General features: G+C 42.3%; 1 long non-coding RNA gene across 1 annotated transcript; it reads left to right on the plus strand.

The window, feature by feature from the left end:
* Positions 1–13,401: 13,401 nt before the first annotated feature.
* On the plus strand, positions 13,402–20,415 carry LOC102685493 (uncharacterized). The gene is made up of 4 exons (XR_011182373.1): positions 13,402–13,424; positions 13,728–13,814; positions 16,781–17,137; positions 19,950–20,415. It is a non-coding gene; the product is annotated as an uncharacterized lncRNA (long non-coding RNA).

The raw sequence follows: 20,415 nt of genomic DNA on the forward strand, positions 1-20,415 counted from the left end.
AGTTTTCACTGTATTCAGCATAACTGCACTACATGTATATATTGCACACACAATGGACACATAACAGCTCTACACATATTAGGTTTCATTCAATTTAAAAAATGTAACCTCTGTTTTGTGATTTTTGTGTTTTTGTGAATTTTGTGATTTTTGTGATTCTTGTGATTTTTGTGAGCTCGCAGAAAAAGACATTTCATTGCCAACAACTACTGCTGCACTCCGTATTGTTGTGCATTTGATAAATAAACTTTGACTTTGACTTGAGCCCATCCTGGCAAGCAGCGGGCACAAGACAGGGTACACCCTGGACAGGACACCAGTCCATCACAGGGCTGTTCCAAGCAGTCTTTCATTTGTTCTCCAGACTGGACCCCAATAAATAGAGACAGTGCAGTCTGGCTGCTGCTGTGCCAAGTGGTCTCTTTATCCCCCAGATCCTGTTAGACAGGGAAAGCCCAGTCTGGATGCTGCTGTGAAAAGTTGTGTGCTTTTTTTCGTGTTTCCTTTTTTGGTTTCTCCTGACCTCACACTGGTGCCTGTACCCCCAGAAACTTTTACAATGTAAGGTTCAAATGATTTTTTTTTTTTGCGAAATAATATCTATTTTATTTTCAGTGAATTTACTTGTCTTTCTCTTTGTACATTCTATAATGTATTTCAGATAAACTCATACAAGACAGTTCTGATAATTTGTGAAAGTAATTAGTAAGTATTTTGACATCTACTCTGTAATAGAATGTTCAAAAACTAGCTGTTAGTTCACATCATTAACAGTAATAAAAACTAAATAAATAAGGGCAATATACACGTGGTGTTTGCTTTTATTATTCATACAGTACATGACAGCACTGCCCCCCATTTAACCTGGCCTCATCAGATCTTAGAAGCTGAGTACAGTGTCAAAAATAGCTACTCTATTTTTGGTTAAACTAAAAGGTTACTCAAAATAAAAATAATCAATTTTATTACAATAAATTTAATATATTTTAATGTTAAAATGTACAATTGTTTCTTCAATTAAGAATAATATAAAACCATTAAAATGACCTGCATTTATACAAGCTCACAAAATATACTTCAATGCTCTGGGAGTGTTTATAGTAAATTAACATATCATATATGTAATATTAATAACATAATATTAACATTATTTGGATTAAGTGGAATTACGAAAATTCCAAAAATGGAGAAATTCCACTTTAAATTATGAAAATCAATTTGTAAAGCGAGGTACCAGTGAGTAAAAGAAAATAGATGCATGTGGGTGACGAGATAAGAAGGAAATGGTTAACGGGTGTAGCGGCGAGGCTTATTAATAAGAAAGAATTAAGTGTTCTGAGCCTTCCCAAATGAGGCCCCATTTCTCTGTTCATCTCTGTGGTGCAGCCACAGAGAAACTATTCATGCAGACTGATTTAAGATGTTTTCTTTTGATAAGAAACAAGCTCCCAAAGGGGGATGCACTTAGCTAAGCCTGGCTATCATGATCAATGGTCATCCATTGGCGCCTATCTGTCTAGGGAGTGCCAGTTGGACATCTGGACTGCATTACTAAGTGTCAGGAGTAAGTTACTCATATCTCACCTTGATCAACCAATCAGGGACTGGTAGGGCCGAGAAACCCACGTGGGACTCTGATGCCCATGGAACTTTCAGCCAATCAACAAGCTGAAGTTCCTCCAGGTAAAAACAGGCAACACAGAGAGCCTGAGAGATTCAGTAAGATTCTGGAGAGGATTCTGTGGACTGTTCTAAAGGGAATTCAAAGGAGAATTCCAGGGCAGGATGGCCCAGGAGCAGAAGGCTCCCAAGGGCAGGACATTCTCGCAGCGCGCCTCCTGACCATCCTGAGACTCAGCCCGGACAACCACGGAACGGCCAGTGTGTCCGAGTGCCAGAACTTTCCTTTGTTCTAAGAGTCTAGAGTTGAGGTTGCCAGAGAGTAACCAGCAGCAGGCCTCGTGAACAGGTCGGAACTGTGGACAGCTGAATCACTATTCAGAACTAGCTCTTCATCAGGAACGAACCGGTCCTCTTCCTGACTTGCTGGGACCCACAGTCATCTTTTCTCCTGTGCACAAACTTTGCTAGTTAAAGCCAACAGTGAGCATCAGCAGCGCACCGTCGCAAGCCGCACAGCACAGCCTGGCACGGAGCCAGAGAGCGCGGATTGGACAGCAACAGCCTGCAACTGTTTCTTTGAGTCCGCAGGAGATCTGAATCCCCAGAGATTGGATGAGTATTCAACTTCAATGCATTACAGCTCGAGAATTCAATTGTTATCCCAACCAGTTGATATCAATTTAATTCCTAAGAGTTATGTACTTGTTTTGAGTATCTAATGTAGAAGTTATAACCAAGTTAATTTATGAAACGGTCTAAATGAATGATATACTGAACGTATGTCCTCTTGATATGTGTAACACTTTGTAACTGACTGAATATATACCTTTTGTATTCTGATAACCCTCTCCATAAGATCTGTTAGGTTTACATGCATATTCTATGTATTAATAAATGTATCCTCGTGTATTAGTACCTGTGTGTGTGCGTTGTTTGAGTTATGTCGCATGGTTGGATTCTAAAGCCATCAAAAGAATCAACTTTGTGATTTACTGCTACAATTAATAATTGTCTCAGTAAATGCCCAAACCCTACAGAACTGGTGCCTTCAGAGAGCCACTACATTACATTTTGGCTATGGCAACATTACACGGGGGTGATCAGAAATTGTAGTCAAAAGGGAAATCGAAAAGGTCCAAAAGCCAGAAAAGGCAACAAATCTTCAATATCCAACACATTTTCCAGGAGTCGAGGTCAAGTAGGCAATCCAAAAGTCCATAAACAACGAAGCAGTCTAGTTACAGGAAGGCTCTGATGTGAGGCTCACAGAGTACAACCTAATACTGAGGAAACAGACAGCAGGGTTTAAATAGACAGAAGGGGAGGCGTGGTGATGAGCTAATGAGGCCTGGTTAACCTACGCCTCCCCAGAGTGGATGAAGTAGGCTGTAACTGTGTAAGTGCCCAAATGTTAATTAGTTGTAACATTATTTTAAGTTTCATAACTTAAATACATCTACTTAAACATATATAGAATATTCTAAATATATCTACTGTAGATGCAGGAGATTGTTGCTACCATAAATATGGTAGTTGCTGTTACAGACGTGGCCTGTAGTCCATGTCGGGTTTTGTTGTAGACCCTATGCGATGCGGTAAGAGCTGGAGAGCTGGAGGTGTGGTATGGGAAACACACAGGGGTTTAATAGTGCACAAAATAACAGTGACAGTCCATGAGACAGTGAGCAGGGGAGACAAAGAATGGCATCCAAAACCGAGCAGGTCCAAAGGCAGGTCAGGGCACAGTCCAAGAGTCCATCAACAATTAATCCATCCTCTGCCGCGACAAGGTTAAAATCCCCGGGAAGGGGGAAAACACGAACACACGCAAAACTAGGATGACGGGGCAAGTTCCTCCAGACCCCTGGCTCAGGAAATGGGGGGTGTCGGGGATGAGGCCTATGCCCTCAGGCGATGGACGTAGGGTATCCTAGGCGGGCCTCAAGACATCTGTATCCTAATGTTGAGCCCCGAGGACTGGAGGAGCTAGACTTTAAATAGCGGTAGACATAACAGGGTAAACCTGGGGAACATATCAACAATCACGGGACTAATGACAGGAGTATTGGAGTGCCCTCTATGAGAGGAATGTCAGGCGTGAAAGTTACCCTCTCAAACAGTGATACACATCTTTTCAAAAAACCTCCCTCAGCTCTACAGGAGCAATTTGATAATTAATTTTACATTTTACAATTTTACAAAATTATTTAACATTTATATTTACAAGTACATGTAATGACTTAAATATATCTACAACTTATGTACTGTATGTGTGCTTATTACACAATATTTGTAAATTATATACAAACCCAGCCCTGTTCAGTGTGATTGTAGCAGCTCTGCAGCTGTTCTCAGCCTCAGTACTCTGTGGTACCTGTTGATGAGCCAGAGCAGCTCCTGTAGATCTGAGGGAGGTTTCTAGATGGGTGTGTAGCACTGTGTGAGAGAGGTGCTGCCATACTGCTGACAGTAATAATCTCCTGTATCTTGAGCTTGGACCCCTGTGATGGTCAGAGTGAAGTCAGACCCAACTGTCACTGAAGCGCTCTGGGATCCTAGTCTCACATGTTGCTGCATAAATCAGAAGTTTGGGAGCTTCTCCAGATTTCTGATGGTACCACACAAGACAGGGGCCAAATGAACTACTACTGTACTACCACAGTAACAGCTACCTAGAGAACTGCTGGTCTTACAGCTTACAGTGACTGTCTGTGATGGGAGAGCAGATGTCACTGATGGGGTCTGATTCACAGTAATCTGGCCACTGGACTCTGAAACAAAAAAAACAAACAAATGTCTTACTAGAAATTCAATTTGATTCTGTTAAAATGCCTGAAATGCCTTGATCAGATTTGTGCAATCCACATGCAAACATTTCAATCCAGTTTCTGGACTAAAAAAATAATATAAAATAACTTTACATTGCAAATCGCCCTGCATTATGTAACATTGCATCAATTTAATGGCTTATCACCTTGAAAGCTGACAAGTGTCCAGATGAAGATGGTGATGAAGGTCATTGTTGCTGTGGGTTCTGTTGCCATGAAGGGCAGCTCTCAGTCATGAAGTGTTAAACTCACAGGGCTATAAACACTCCCAGAGCACTGAAGCATGTGCTGCCAATGCAAAGTGTCTCTTCTATGCAAGTTGTCTCCCTCAATAGAGCAGGACATTTAGCATTATGAGCTGTAAACACAGTTTGTGCACAGGTCTGTGAAGACATGTCTACTGGAATCTGGTCCTGCATCATTTTGAATGATAAATAATGATAAATGTGTTTGTTTGTCACAAGAATATTCCAGGAGTCAATACAGCTAAAAAAAAAACAGTTCTACTTCATGTTTTCCTGAAATATTGTCCATTGTTTCTGATTAAATTCACCATATGCCAATTACATTTGCATTTAGTTAAATCTTACAGTGTGTGTCAATCACTGTTCAGCCCTTTCAGAGTCACTGACACACACAGGACAATGATGCCTCTGAGTCTGCTGCTGGGGACAATGGGGCTCTTTGCTCATAGTGAGAACTGAAACAAAAATCAGTCTAGTATTTAAGTTAACTAATTAGTAAAGTTCATTTTAGTCCTACTATCTTAATACTAACAGAAATCCTTATTACAATAGGTAAATAAAAAAAAATGAAATACATGTAAATGTAGCAAATATGTTTTTTTAGGCAAATATGCAGTACGCACAGTAAGCAACGTACAATATACAATACAATATACTGTACAAGTTACAATATTTACAAAATAGGTGAGCATCTTGACCAAACAGAAAACCCCAGACCACTGCCAAGTATTCAAATCCTATTTTTATTCCAGTTGAGATGAAAATTTACTTTCCCCACAATTAACAATTGGGACCATCCTTAAGAGACACTGCCGGGTCCTGGTTTAACCTGTCCCTCAGTCTCTAGGGGCCACATCTCCTCCAGGACATAATAATAATAATAATAATAATAATAATAATAATAATAATAATAATAATAATAATAATAATAAACTTTATTTTATATAGCGCCTTTAAAGGTGGCTTCTCAAAGCGCTTTACAGGATGACAATAACAATAAATAAGAAGACTACAACAATAAATAAGAAAATTTCACAAGACAGGGCACAATTATAATTACAACAATACAACAATAACAATAGAGGAGACCGTGGAAGATGGTATTAAGAAGAGCAGAGGGGTGAAGAATGGAAGCAGTTAAGTAAAGGCTTTTCTGAAAAGGAGGGTTTTGAGTCTGGATTTGAAGGAGTTTAGAGAAGGTGACTCTCTAATATCCTTGGGCAAGGAGTTCCAGAGCTTGGGGGCATAGCAGGAGAAGGCCCTGTCGCCCATACAATGTAGACGGACTTGGGGGACAGTAAGGAGGGCAGAATTTGAAGAGCGGAGGTTGCGAGGTGGGGAGTAGGGCGATAAAAGTTCAGACAGGTATTGAGGTGCCAAGCCATGTAAAGCCTTGTAGGTGAGCATGAGGATTTTAAAGTCTACGCGGAATTTGACCGGAAGCCAGTGCAAGGACTCCAGGATAGGAGTAATGTGAACACTTGCACTAGATCTGGTCAGGATTCTGGCTGCTGAATTTTGGACATACTGCAGCTTGTTCAGAGTAGATTTAGATACCCCAGGGAGCAGAGCATTGCAGTAGTCAATTCAAGAGAATACAAATATGTTGATCAGCTTTTCAGCCACAGTTAATGATAGCATAGGGCGTAGTCTTGCGATATTTCTAAGGTGAAAAAAAGATGTTTTGACAGTATGCTGTACATGTGGGTCGAATGTTAAGCCAGAATCGAATATAACCCCAAGGTTTTTCAATTTTGATTGGAGCTCAAGTACAGAGCCATCTACAGACAGGGTTACAGGACTGGCTTTACGAAGTTGATGGGGGGTACCAATAAGCATGACTTCAGTCTTGTCACAGTTAAGATGAAGGAAGTTTTGAGTCATCCAAATTTTTATGTCAGAGATGCAATTAGATAGAATAGAGACAGCCACATCAGTGTCGGGTTTGGTATGGATGTATATTTGAGTATCGTCAGCGTAAAAATGAAAGCTGAGGCCATGTGATCTTAAAAGCTGACCAAGTGGGAACATGTAAATGCTGAAGAGCAAGGGGCCCAGTATTGAGCCCTGAGGGACACCAGACTTGACAAGACCAATTTCAGACCTGTACCCATTGAGAGAGACAAAGTGACAGCGATCAGTGAGGTAAGACTTAAACCATTTGAGGGCAGTGTCAGAGACTCCAAACACAGTCTCGAGACGAGAAAGCAAGATGTTATGGTCAACAGTGTCAAAGGCAGCACTGAGATCAAGAAGGATGAGTATGGAAAGAGAACCAGAATCAGAAGCTATTAGGAGATCGTTGGTGACTTTGACTAGGGCGGTTTCTGTGCTGTGAAGTTGACGGAAGCCAGATTGGAGGGGTTCGAAAAGGTTGTTTGTCATGAGGTGGTTATGTAACTGAAGTGTGACAGCACGTTCTAGAATTTTAGAGAGAAAGGGTAAGTTGGAGATGGGGCGAAAGTTGTTAAGATTGTCGAGAGCCATGTTAGGCTTCTTTGGCACTGGGGTAATAGCAGCAGTTTTGAGGACCGTTGGTACAATGCCGGTGCTCAAGGATTCATGTATTATATTGAGGACAATGGGACAGAGAGAAGAGAAACAGGACTGGAATAAAGTGGTGGGAATGGGATCTAAAATAGATGTGGTGGGTTTCATGCACGTAACTAGTTTGTTTAGGGATGCTGAGTCAAGAAGAGAGAAGCTGGAGAGACGGGAACCAGAGAAGTTGGATGAGGAGGGAGGAGGTGTGGAAATTATATCCGTAGTGGAGAGAATGTGATGCCGGATGTTGTCAATCTTAGAACTAAAGAAATCTAAGAATGTTTGCAAAGTTGTGATGAGGCAGGTAATGTGGTGGGGCAGTTTGGCTTGAGCAGTCTGTTGATGGTGGAGAAAAGATGTCTGGGATTGTTTTGGTGATTTTCAATGATGTGAGAGAAGTAGGTGGATCTAGCAGACTCTATAGTAACCTTATAATCAGATAAGTAATCTCTCCAGGCCTGATAATGTACATTTAGGCCGGAAAGACGCCACCTACGCTCAAGTTTGCGAGAGGCTGCCTTCATGAAACGCAGATGGTCATTGTACCAGGGGGCAGGGCGAGAGAAGGAGATGGTTCGAGTTTTTAAAGGAGCAAAGGTGTCGAGGGTAGATAAAAGAGCATTGTCAAGTAATTGTATTTTGTCCTCTAGAGGGTCAGAGGAAGAGAAACAGGATAAGGAGGACAGAACAGAATTTGCAAACCTTGGGTGATCAATTGATCGCCAGTTGCGGAAATTTACAGAGCGTGAGGGGGAAGTGTTAGAAACAGGTAATTCCAGATTGAAGAGAATGGCTAAGTGGTCAGAGAGGCCTAGATCAAGGGGGGAGCAGTGGGAGACAAAGGAGTCATTTGCAATAATTAGATCTAAGGTGTGTCCTTTGTTATGTGTAGGGGTACAAACAAACTGAGCAAGGTCAAAGCATCCCAAAAGAGAAAGGAAGTCTTTAGCCAGACTGGAAGAGGTTGAATCAATGTGTATATTAAAATCCCCTAGAATAAGGATCCTTTTAAATGTAAGGGATAAGAATGAGAGAAAATCAGCAAACTCACCTAAGAAGACTCCACTGGGTTTGGGTGGTCTGTAAACTGTGGCAATAATAGTAGATTGGGGGATAGAAACATTTAAAACAAGACACTCAAAAGAAGAGGGAGGAGGTATAGCTATAGGACTTAGACTGTAAAAAAGGTTGTAAATAACAATGATGCCCCCGCCTCTGCCTGAAAGACGCGGAAGGTCAAAGAAACCATATCCAGGAGGAACTAGTTGGTTGAACAGGAGTCCATCGTTTTGTTTGTGCCATGTTTCGGTTAAGCACAGAAGGTCCAGTTGTTTTTCTTTGATAATGTCACATAAAAGAAGAGCCTTGCTGTTAACGGAGCGGGTGTTGAGTAGCGCTGATCTGGCCAGTCTCGGTGATGCAGGGGGAAGCGGAGTGCGGTCCAGGTGCGGTAGTGAGAGGAGATTTTTTAGATCGGCGCCGGTACGTGATGGACTTACAGACGTGCGGCGAAAGGCAGGGATAGAGACTCCGCAGGCAGACGAACGTAGAGAACGGCGTCCTGTGCTGCGATGGATGTAGCGAGTCGGTCGTAAAATCCCAGTAGAACGGCAGTAATCGAATGTGTCTTTGACCAGGAAGTAGCTTTGTTTTAGTTGAAGAAGTTTCAGTGCAGTGTACCTCAGAGACATGATTGATGAAACGAGACGGGAAGGAAATCCAGAGAAGGCGGTAGCAAGAGGTGAAGGTCTTCAGTTGAGTAAGTTCACAATGCAGTGGAAGTCGCACCCGTGAACTTGTAACGTGAAGCGGATGAAAATAGATAAACTAGAAATCAGTGCAATCGAGGAGAAAAAGGGGGGGAAAAAAAACATAAATAAGTAGATAGAAATGAAAAACTGGTGAGAGGAGCGGCAGCCAAATGCGCCAGCGTTCCCTCTCGACCGGAACCGGAACAGTCAATGTGTTCATGGTGTTCCGACACAGCGCTTATCGACATCTGGGTTTTCCAGCACTGGGATTTTGCGGCCATCAAAGCAGCCCTCCACACTCAGACGGTAGGCACACTTCAGACACACAAGGACATATTATCAGCTTGTGCTGGCTGGGCTGCTCCAGCAACCTGGCTAATTACTCATTTATCGTGAAGCTCCAGAACAAGGCAGTGCCCGTCAACATCTTCCTGCTCATTAGTCCAACCTGTGCTCCTGGACTTCAGCAGCATCATCTTCATTCCTCCACCTTCTGTTGCCCTTGACACACAGCTCAAAATCAGCTGTCAGCAGACAGATTGTATTCCTCCACTTCCTCCCCGACAATATCTTCACATACTGTGAGATCTAGGAGTATAGAGCCCATGCTGGAGAACAAAAGCTCTCCTCCTGAGCAATTTCAATGCCTGCTCTAAACCCATCATCTCTGTCTTCTCTTCTGCTTTCCTGGAGACCTTCAGACCTTCAAAAAGGTTTTAAGCACAGCTCAATAAAGAGGCAAACTGCTCAGTCTAACTCCCTGGGACTTCCATACATTCCTCCATCCAATGACTCACTGGGCTGTTGGTGTGGCTCAATGGTTTAAAGTAAATTTTGACTAATGTTCTTTTTAAAGTGCATGATTTAGACCAATATCCTTTTCCATTTTTATTTTACGAGATGTTTTTAAGGGACAAGAAAAGAAGAGGAGTTAACAGATAAGCATATCTGATTGATAAATTAATTGAAAGCAATTAATTAATCAAATATGTACATCAACAAAATAAATGTTCCAAAACCTTTCCACAATTCACTAAAAATGAAAAACAGAAATTATTTAATTTTAAAAGTATTCATACCCCTTGTATTCATACCCCAAGCTCAAGTTCACACAGGTGGAATACAGTACATTACCTCAAAAGTTACACAATTTGTTGATTGACTCCACCAGTGTAAGAAATTACTGGATCACCTGTTGTCAATTATTTTGTAAATATAAATAGCCCTCTTTCTGTGAGATCTTACAGCATGGTAAAGAAAAGAAGTCAGATTTTTTTATAGAAAGGAGGAGGAATCTGGTGAAGGGTACAAGCCTATTGCCTCAGTGGAGCTCAGTGGAGTCCATTGTACAGAAGTGGAAAAGTATGCAACTACAGCCACACTGCCTAGATCAGGCCGCCCCCCTAAACTTAGTTGCTAGACTAGAAGTGCACTTATCAGAGAAGCTACTGCAAGGCAAACTGTGACACTGAACGAGCTACAGGAGTCAGTCGCTGTGATGGAAGTTAATGTATATGGGTCAACAAAGCTTTCCACAAAAAGAGCGTCTATGGGAGGGTTGCAAGGAAAAAACCCTGGCTAAGAAACCCATATCCTTGCCTGCGAAGAGTTTGCAAAACCACATCTAGAAGATACTACAGAGACATGGCAGAAAGTCTTGTGGTCTGACAAGACTAAAGTGGAACATTTTGGCCTGAATGGTCAGAGGTACTGTACTGTATGTATGGCTCAAATCAAACACTACACATCAGCGAAGTTACACCATCCCCTCTGTGAAGTTATCAGGAGTTATCATGTTATCAGGATCAATGGGAAAATGAACAGCGTACAGTATATCACTGACAAATCCTGGACAACAACCAGCTTCCCTTTTGAGCCAAAAAGCTAAAAATGACAAGGACGTTTGTCTTTCAAGCAACAAACAGACGAGATAGGCTACAAAGGCATTTGAGTCTGTCTTATGTTCTTATTTCCATTGGCAAAGTAAATTTCTTCCATGATTAAATTTCAGATGTACTGTAGGAATACAGTAACTAACATTTTCTGTCTATAGTAGTTCAGGTGGGTAGCTGCGTCAGCATGCGTAGGCTGCAAAGGAACAGGTAATAGGTTTATTCCATGCTAAAAAAAATAAGAAAGAAAACACAACGTTTCGGCCGTGGAGCCTTCTTCAGGTGTGAGAGAGACAAGGCAGTAGGTAATGTAGCAGGAGAACAAAGGCTGGGAGGGAGGAGGAGTGAGAGGTGGGAGCAGGGGACAGGAAGAGAGGCCAATCAAGAGATGTGGAGTCAGAATAGGTATAGAGAAGTGTGAAATGAAACTTCCAATGAATGGAGAAAATTTAAAAGAAGAGTAGTCTGTCGTTAAGACAAGGGGGAAGGTGTGATCCTAGCTGCAGGATAATTTTGGTATCGGTAGTCTTTCTGATGTATGAGTTTGGAAAACCGTCTTTGAGAACACAGACAGAGAGATTAGAGTGGCCGTGGTCATCAGAGGTGAAATGAGAAACAATGGGCTTGGAGAGATCTTTAATCTTCACAGCCCTGATGTGTTCTCTGAAGCGGTCTCCAAGTCTCCTCCCTGTTTCTCCAATGTAGATGGCTGGGCATTTACTGCAAGAGATATAGTAAATAAGGTTGCTGGAGGTACAAGATGCCATCTGGGTGATCCGGAATTGTCCTGAGGGGTCTTGAATGAGTGTGGTGTTGGATGTGTACTTGCAGGTGATACAGCGAGCTCTGTTGCACGGGAAAGTGCGGATGGTTGCTGAGGGCGGTCAAGGGAGCTGTGAACAAGAAGGTTGCGCAGATTAGGTGATCGGCGATATGAGATGATGGGGCAGTCAGAAAAGAGGGCCCCAATGGAGGGATCATTTTCTATCTGTGTCTTACAGTACCTTCAAATTCAGAGTTGAGCTTGAAAACATTATTAAGCCCCTTCAGAAAAGAGAGGGCTACATGTCCAAATTAAATAATCATAGCCGTATTCATATTTTTTCATCCCAAAGGATTGCAAAGAGCCATATAAAGTACATATGAGAGCTCTTCTGCTCCAGCTACCCCACTGCACGGCAGATCAGCCGCAGATGTGAGAAATTACTTCATCAGCTGAACTAAAATGAAATAAGGAGAAAGCAGATTGTGCAAGCCCTGCTCCCTATTGAATTACCACATAGATTAATAAAAGAGACACAGATTAACATTTAGCCTGAATAAAGTGGTTAGAAAATGGATGAATAGATAAACAATTATTACATCTTTCTGAAATATCAAGACTCATCACAATGTTAAACATACAACACTGGCGATCTTACTAACCAGAGATATACAACTATAGTAGAAGCCCTGTTTTTTTCACAAAAAGTGATAAAAAAAACATTTTATCATATATTTATCATTTATTTTTGCATGAATGCTTTATTTTTATTTTGTCATATTAACAAGATGTTTAACTCCTTTTAGTTTAGAGTTAGATGTTGCATGTCCTGTGCTTTTTAACTATGTCCTCAGGTTAGCTCTCTTATTTCTTAATGCCTGACTACAGGGATTATTGAGTTTCAGTGCTGGGCCTCTGACACAGATAAAAACACATTTCTGTGTCTCTGTTTCCCCCTACAGGTGTTTCTTGCAGCTGCAGGTAAAATAACTTGGTGGACCACTTTCCCAGATGGCTGCACTTCTTCTCTTTGCCTTGAAGACACCTCAGTGCCTCTCAGAGCCTTTCCTGTCACTCTGATTGTTGAAGTGAAACAATCCTTTCACACTCCTTGTCTGTTTCTACAAATCAATATCCTCTACCTCTAGAAATTCAGTAACTAAAGAAAGTTTCACCAGGCTCCCAGAACTTCTTTTCAACATACAGAAATATCTTAAAATTGTTTAACTGCCTTTTTTTAAGAAATACTGCCCATTTACTGTCTGGCTCAAGTCACACTGAAAATGAGAAATGGAATATATTACCAAGCCAGTGAAGGAAGTAAAAGATATTTCTTTAAGCGGACAGGCATTGTGATCTTTAGTAATTCTTTACTTTAGACACTAGATGTCAGTGATATATTCTTGTTCTGTTTTTAGGTGCTGTTAGGTGTTTTTTTTTACTTATAGCACTGCATTCTGTTTATTGATATACTGTATAGTGGAGAACAGTTCACTCTGCCACCACAGAGCAGGAACATGCACTGAGACAGAGTGGACCAATAAAATACAGATTCACATAATCCACAGTTTACTGACATCATTAATCAAAAGGGTGACTTACAGCACATGCAAATTGTTTAGACCACAAGCCTGCGTGGTTTGCATAAAGGGAGTCAGACAGTTTTAAATCTGAAGACTCATCACCACTCTGACATTTTTTTCAAATCAGGAAAAGACATCAGCCATGGTGCCAGTCATTTCAGTCACCTGGATTTTTTATTCTACACTTACTGTATGGTGAGTCAAAGAAATATTTATCTACATTTAGTTCAAGTAGATTGGTGCGTCAGCATGCGAAGGCTGCAAAGGAACAAGTTAAAGGTTTATTCCATGCTGAAAAGAAAAGAAAGGAAAAAACGATGTTTCGGCAGTGGAGCCTTCTTCGGTTGTAAAAAACGTGTTTCCTTTCTTCTCTCTTCAGCATGGAATAAACCTATTAATTGTTCCTTTCTCTACATTTGTTTTGTATTTTCACTTAAATATATATTACAATAAAATGGGATCTGTCTGATACACATTGTTTCTGTGTTGTTTCTGCAGGGACTGATGGTGAGATTACAATGACTCAGACTCCAGCCACACTGTCAGTGTCTCCTGGGCAGGATATCAGTCTCCAATGCAGCGCAAGTCAGGATATAGCTGGAAATTAATCTGGTACCAACTCCAGGCTGGTCACAGTCCTAAACTGCTGATTAAAGCTGGGGATGGGTGATTTGAGTTTCCAGTCGGGTTTCCAACTTGATTTAATGACAGCTGATCCAGAACTGATTTTACCTTCAAAATCACTCCAGGACACTCCAGGTGGAAAATGCAGGAGATTATTATTATCAGAAGTATAGAAGCTTTCACAGAGTGATACATAATAATGAGAACAAAGCAACGCAATTAATAGATGGGGATTATTAGGAGGCCAACAGGAAATTATACTAGGATGCCAGGGTAACACCCCTGCATTCTTCAAGAAACACCATGGGATTTCTAATGACCACAGAGACTGAGGACCGCAGTTTTACATCTCATCCAAAGAATGGCTCCTTTTTACAGTCTGGCATCCCCATCACTATACTAGGGCATTAGGACCCACCCAGACCACAGGGTGATTGCCCCCTGCTGGTCCCTTTAATATCTCTTCCAACAGCAATTTTAGTTTTTCCCAGGAGTCTCCCTTCCAGCTACTGACGAGGCTCACACCTGCTGAGCATCAGTGGGCTGTCAGTTGTGAGTTGCAGGGTGATATACTCTTCTGGAGACTGAGAAAGGAAACATACAATGAGTCAAACTGCCAACCAGTCTTTCTGCTTTTTTCAGGTTGGCATTTTGGCTCCTTCTTGCTCATACTCTTGCTCATAATCCATCTCTATCTCATTAGGAGTGAATCTAATGTGAAGTTAGCCTGCGTTACTGTACATACTGTACTGTACATCCTCGGTTCGTCTCGTACATCTGTATGTAAGATATTCTTTATTTTACCACTCCCCACCAGATTTATTCAGTTGTAAATACTTAGTAGTTACAAATGAGCTTCTAGATTCTTGTTCATTCCAGTGTTTTCTAACACAGAACATTTGTTCATCTCATTTCTTTCCTAATATTCGCTTTCGAATACTGTCTGTAAGGCTGTTCACTTTCATGATAATCTCTTTGTTTGCTTCATCCTCTTTTTCCTTTCACTTGAAAGGGGAGTTTGATCTCTTTTTTAGATTTTCCTTTGCTTGACTGGATTGTTTTTACATAGCTCAGTAATAAAAGAGTTAAAGAGCAGGAAAAACAATGTCTTACATCAGCTATTCTCAGATTTCTGCACATCATTTGAACATGATCGTCATACCTGACTTCCCCAACTTCCACAGCAATACTAACTATGGGAGAAAGCTGTCCTAGAAGATAGCCTTACTTGGAGCAGGGGAGGAGTGCTGGTGTCATTCATGCCTTTTCACCTCTGCTCCTCTTGGGAAGAGTGCCAGCCTTAAGCCTAAAACTTTGGCCTAAAAAGCACACCACTCTTCAGCCCCTTCCTCATTCATAACTGAGCTTCAGGTCCCTCTCTGTGTGCACACTCTATGATAGCCCTTAACAATGACCAGGATTACACAGCCAAATCCAGGTGCACTTCAGTGTAAATAACCTGACCTGAGAAAGCCTCTTGCCTTTGCCTCCGGACTGTGTTCCCTGATCTCCCTTCAGCTCTGATCTCTGTGTGTCACTTGACTTCACCCCTGAATTTTAACTTGACTGAACCTCACCCTGTCTCCTGATCAGCCCTTGTGCGTGACTACAGCGCCTCCCCAGTGACCCCCCCCACTTGTTTCGTATTAAAACCCCGGACTGTGGTTACCAGCATCCTGCAGGTCTACCAATCAACCATGACTCAGGAAATTCCATGTGAGCAGTGACCTGTGGCTGATGTGAGAGCAGCCCCTGACACAACATGATCCTCTGATGAAACTGTCAAGATCCTTCCTAGAATGTGTGCTGGACGTCACCCAGTTGGATCAGCTTCAGCACCATGACTGAAGAGCTGATTATAGACCCACAATGCCATGAAGTGAAAGGGTTTGTTACAACCTGATGGATCATAATGACTGTGTGGCAGCTCCTTTTTATTTTACTTTCACCCGAGAAAAATCTGAAATTGAAAGCATTTGTTTGTTGTGCTTGGTCTGGAAGAATCTCAGTTTCTCTGTCTCTCTTTCATCATCGATGTCTGGGCTCTTGTGCAGAAGCCAGGTGTTTGGTGTCTCTAACCCTCCTGGCTGCCTCACACACCTGCTGAAAGGGAGCCCGAGTGTAAATGGGGAGGATTGCCCTCTAACACAAGATCAGGCTGCGGTTGTTAAAAGTGAAAGTCTGGGAGGATGAAAGGCGCTGGAGTGTAATGCTCTGTTAAGCTCATGCAGTTCCCCCAGCACAGCATGAGGCAGCCTGTGAGGCAGAACTGGGGAAGGTGAACAGGGTTTCAGCTCAGGGCTGTGAAGGGAGGCAGGGGAAGGCAGCAACCATCTGGCTGTGTGGTTTCTCTCTCTGCTGCTGCCCTGAAACTGACTGTCAGTCTGCTGCTCTGTGATTGCAATCACACTCTTTTCCTGTGATTGTCTCTTTGCTACTGTTCTGTGATTGTCGTTCTTCCTTCGTTCTGTGGTTCTGCCAAAAGCAAAACAGACTAAATTAAACTTACAGTTTCAAATCTAATTTTAAGGTAATTTAAACAAATTAAGCTGAATTTCATGGGCTTCTGAGCAGCAGTGTTGTGCCATTTATCTGTGAAATACCATGTTGGCACTGAATGTGATTAATTCTTTCTCACTTTTTGTTGAAATGTGAAAATACTTACAGTATGTACAGTAGGTGACAATGCTAAATGATTGAATGAAGTGTGTCTATTATGAAGAGTTCAGCATATCATATTAAATGAACATTGTATATTGTATATCATATTTTTCTGGTTTATAAAAAGCAATCACTTTGTAGTAGCCTTAAAACAGAATATTTTAATTTAGAAATGTTAAGGACATTTTTGATGAGAATTGGCTTTCATTTTTTTCATGTTAAAAGTATAATATATATCTGACTATATTGCAAATTTGTCCTCACAGCTCTCTGGTCCAGGGGTGCCTTCTGCATGGAGTCTGGATGTTCTTACTCTGATCAAGCAGGATATTTCCTTGTGCTCCAGTTCTTTCCACCTTCCAGAGCCCTGCTGGCTGGGATAATCGATCTCCGCAAGTTATTGCCCCTGTCTGCTTGTATCAAAGTGCCCTGTGTTGGACTGGCATCCTAGCTGCTGTCCCACCTTGCGCGAAGTGCTCCAGAATAGACTCTGGACCAGGAATAAGAGACTTTCTGATGATGGATGGACTCAGATTTGTATGATACAAGAACACAACTACACAATGCATCTGACTATCAGACATGTCTGTTGTGGCGCTGGAGACTTCAGCCTTAGATGTACTGTAAGTCTTAGTAATAATTATTTCAGTACTGTACATCGATAAAGTTTCTAGTCAAACACCACAGAAAGAAAATCAAGTTAGAATAAGAAGAACTGAAAGGAAGACATTGACAGTGGAGGGCTGGGAAAAAGCAGTTTGGTGCAGGTTTTGGTACAGCTGCGTACGAGACTTCACACCACTTTATTTTCACTGACACAACTCTTTGATTTAGAATTAGAATTATTAGATGTCTTGATAAGTACAGAAGATATACTGTAGTGCTTTATTGGCAATCTGTGTATGTAAACTAATATATGTATATAGAAGTGCTACTGCGGGCAGTTAATTGTGCAGTTTATGCCCTAGATGGGCTGCTGGAAAAGGACTAGGTGCTGCTGTATGCATGTATGTTGATCTCCCTATTCAGATTCCTCACCGGGTGACTGTTCATAACCCCATCAGCAGCAGAACCATGAGTCCCCCCCATAGACTTGACTCCAGTGGTTTGGTGGTGAGCAACTGTGACAGACAGTAGGGGGCTGGGCTTATTATTAATTTTCTGGCTCCCACACTGTTATGTGGCTGAGGAGATTGATGTTTCATTTTCTATTGGTTTGGAAGCAGGAAAGACTCAGGAGGGAAAAAATGTACAGGCCGCTACCCTTGGGGGGTTAGTCTATCCCAGACATTGCCATGAAGCTGCTGTGCATCTTCCTGACCTCTGTACTGAGAGGTCTTGCTAGAGCACCTGAACCACAAATCTGGATTTATTTCCCCAGGTGTTGGGGAGGTAGGGAGGTACCAGACCCAAGCTGGATTTCCCATTCTCTGACACATGTCCTGCAAGTTACAGCACAGATAAAAGCATTTTAAGATCGGATCCAATTGGTGATCTTTCCCTCCGAGATAATGTATCAGTATCCAAAAACTAGAATATTTTGTCATGCCTCATAAGGATTGGCTGAGCATTTTAACAGCAGCTTGTAGATTAAACTGACCCAGGGACGCCAAATAATGTAGATTAAGCCGGCCCAGGGACGCCAACTAATGTAGGGAAAACCGGTATATGTAATCATAGTGGCTCTCTGAAGGCACCAGTTCTGTAGGGTTTGGGCATTTACTGAGACAACTATTAATTGTAGCAGTAAATCACAAAGTTGATTCTTTTGATGGCTTTAGAATCCAACCATGCGACATAACTCAAACAACGCGCACACATAGGTACTAATACACGAGGATACATTTATTAATACATAGAGTATGCATATAAACCTAACAGATCTTATCGAGAGGGTTATCAGAATACAAAAGATATATATTCAATCAGTTACAAAGAGTTACATATATCAAGAGGACATACGTTCAGTATATCATTCATTTAGACCGTTTCATAAATGAACTTGGTTACAACTTCTACATTAGATACTCAAAACAAGTACATAACTCTTAGGAATTAAATTGATATCAACTGGTTGGGATAACAATTGAATTCTCGAGCTGTAATGCATTGAAGTTGAATACTCATCCAATCTTTGGGGATTCAGATCTCCTGCGGGCACAAAGAAACAGTTGCAGGCTGTTGCTGTCCAATCCGCGCTCTCTGGCTCGGTGCCAGGCTGTGCTGTGCGGCTTGCGACGGTGCACTGCTGATGCTCACTGTTGGCTTTAACTAGCAAAGTTTGTGCACAGGAGAAAAGATGACTGTGGGTCCCAGCAAGTCAGGAAGAGGACCGGTTCGTTCCTGATGAAGAGCTAGTTCTGAATAGTGATTCAGCTGTCCACAGTTCCGACCTGTTCACGAGGCCTGCTGCTGGTTACTCTCTGGCAACCTCCACTCTAGACTCTTAGAACAAAGGAAAGTTCTGGCCCTCGGACACACTGGCCGTTCCGTGGTTGTCCGGGCTGAGTCTCAGGATGGTCAGGAGGCGCGCTGTGAGAATGTCCTGCCCTTGGGAGCCTTCTGCTCCTGGGCCGTCCTGCCCTGGAATTCTCCTTTGAATTCCCTTTAGAATTGTTGAATCTGAATCTTGTCTGAATCTTGTTGAATCTGAATCTGAATCTCCCAGGCTCTCTGTGTTGCCTGTTTTTACCTGGAGGAACTTTAGCTCATTGATTGGCTGAAAGTTCCATGGGCATCAGAGTCCCACGTGGGTTACTCGGCCCTACCAGTCCCTGATTGGTTGATCAAGGTGAGATATGAGTCACTTAGTCCTGACACTTAGGAATGCAATCCAGATGTCCAACTCGCACTCCCTAGACAGATAGGCGCCAATGGATGACCATTGATCATGATAGCCAGGCTTAGCTAAGTGCATCCCCCTTTGGGAGCTGTCCTTATCAAAAGAAAACATCTTGCATGAATAGTTTCTCTGTGGCTGCACCACAGAGATGAACAGAGAAATGGGGCCTCATTTGGGAAGCTCAGAAACACTTAATTCTGCCTTATTATTAAGCCTCGCCGCTACAAGCTCAAACAAGAAAGGTGGGGAAACACACTTCCTCCAGGCTTCTGTGCACCGTTCACAGAGACTTAGGCTGGGATTGTGAACACATGTGTCAAGCCCTCCACTCATCCACCCCCATAAGATCCTCCATCTAAAACTGAAGAAATGAAATTATATCTTCGTTTCACACATTGAATTGATTTATTTATGCTTTTATGATCTCAGTATTCTAAATGAGGTCGAACAAGTGTGAGGAATCATTTTAGCTCAAATTTGTATGTATCTTTATTTCTTTATGTCTGGTTCTCCCAAACCTCTCACTGCTGTCCTACGCTGAGAGACGATGTGCCTTTTCTCTCCAGCCTCACTCCATGTTGCTTTTCTCCTAGGTGACACTCGGCCCTCGCTGACATCCTGCCCCCTTCAAGCAGGGAGCTGTTGGAGAAGAAGTTGGCCACGGTGCTGGGTCTGACCAGCACTGGCCTGTACAGCTGGGGCACCACCCTGACACTGTCAGAGGCCGAGTGGTCCTCAGTGGGCACCGTGGTCTGTGAGGCCACCCACAGCTCCTAGACTCCCGTCTCAACACCCCTGAAGAAATCCGAGTGTATGGAATAGCCCAGCCCGGATTCCCATCTTCATTCCCAGATTAGAACTGCAGATAGTGGTGTTTAACTATAACCTGTGCGTACTGTGATTCAGAAGTAGACCCCCTCTCCTGTGTGGCCCTTCGTTTTGAGCCAGTGAGCTGCTTGTGTTAAACCCCTCTCAGAGCTCTATTCACCTCTGTGTGTGGAAATGGTCTGTTGCTGCTAGTGACAACAGTCAGAATAATAAAGAGTTTTAGGATCATAA

This window comes from Lepisosteus oculatus, chromosome 18 (assembly GCF_040954835.1).
Source record: "Lepisosteus oculatus isolate fLepOcu1 chromosome 18, fLepOcu1.hap2, whole genome shotgun sequence".
NCBI classification, from domain to species: Eukaryota; Metazoa; Chordata; class Actinopteri; order Semionotiformes; family Lepisosteidae; genus Lepisosteus; species Lepisosteus oculatus.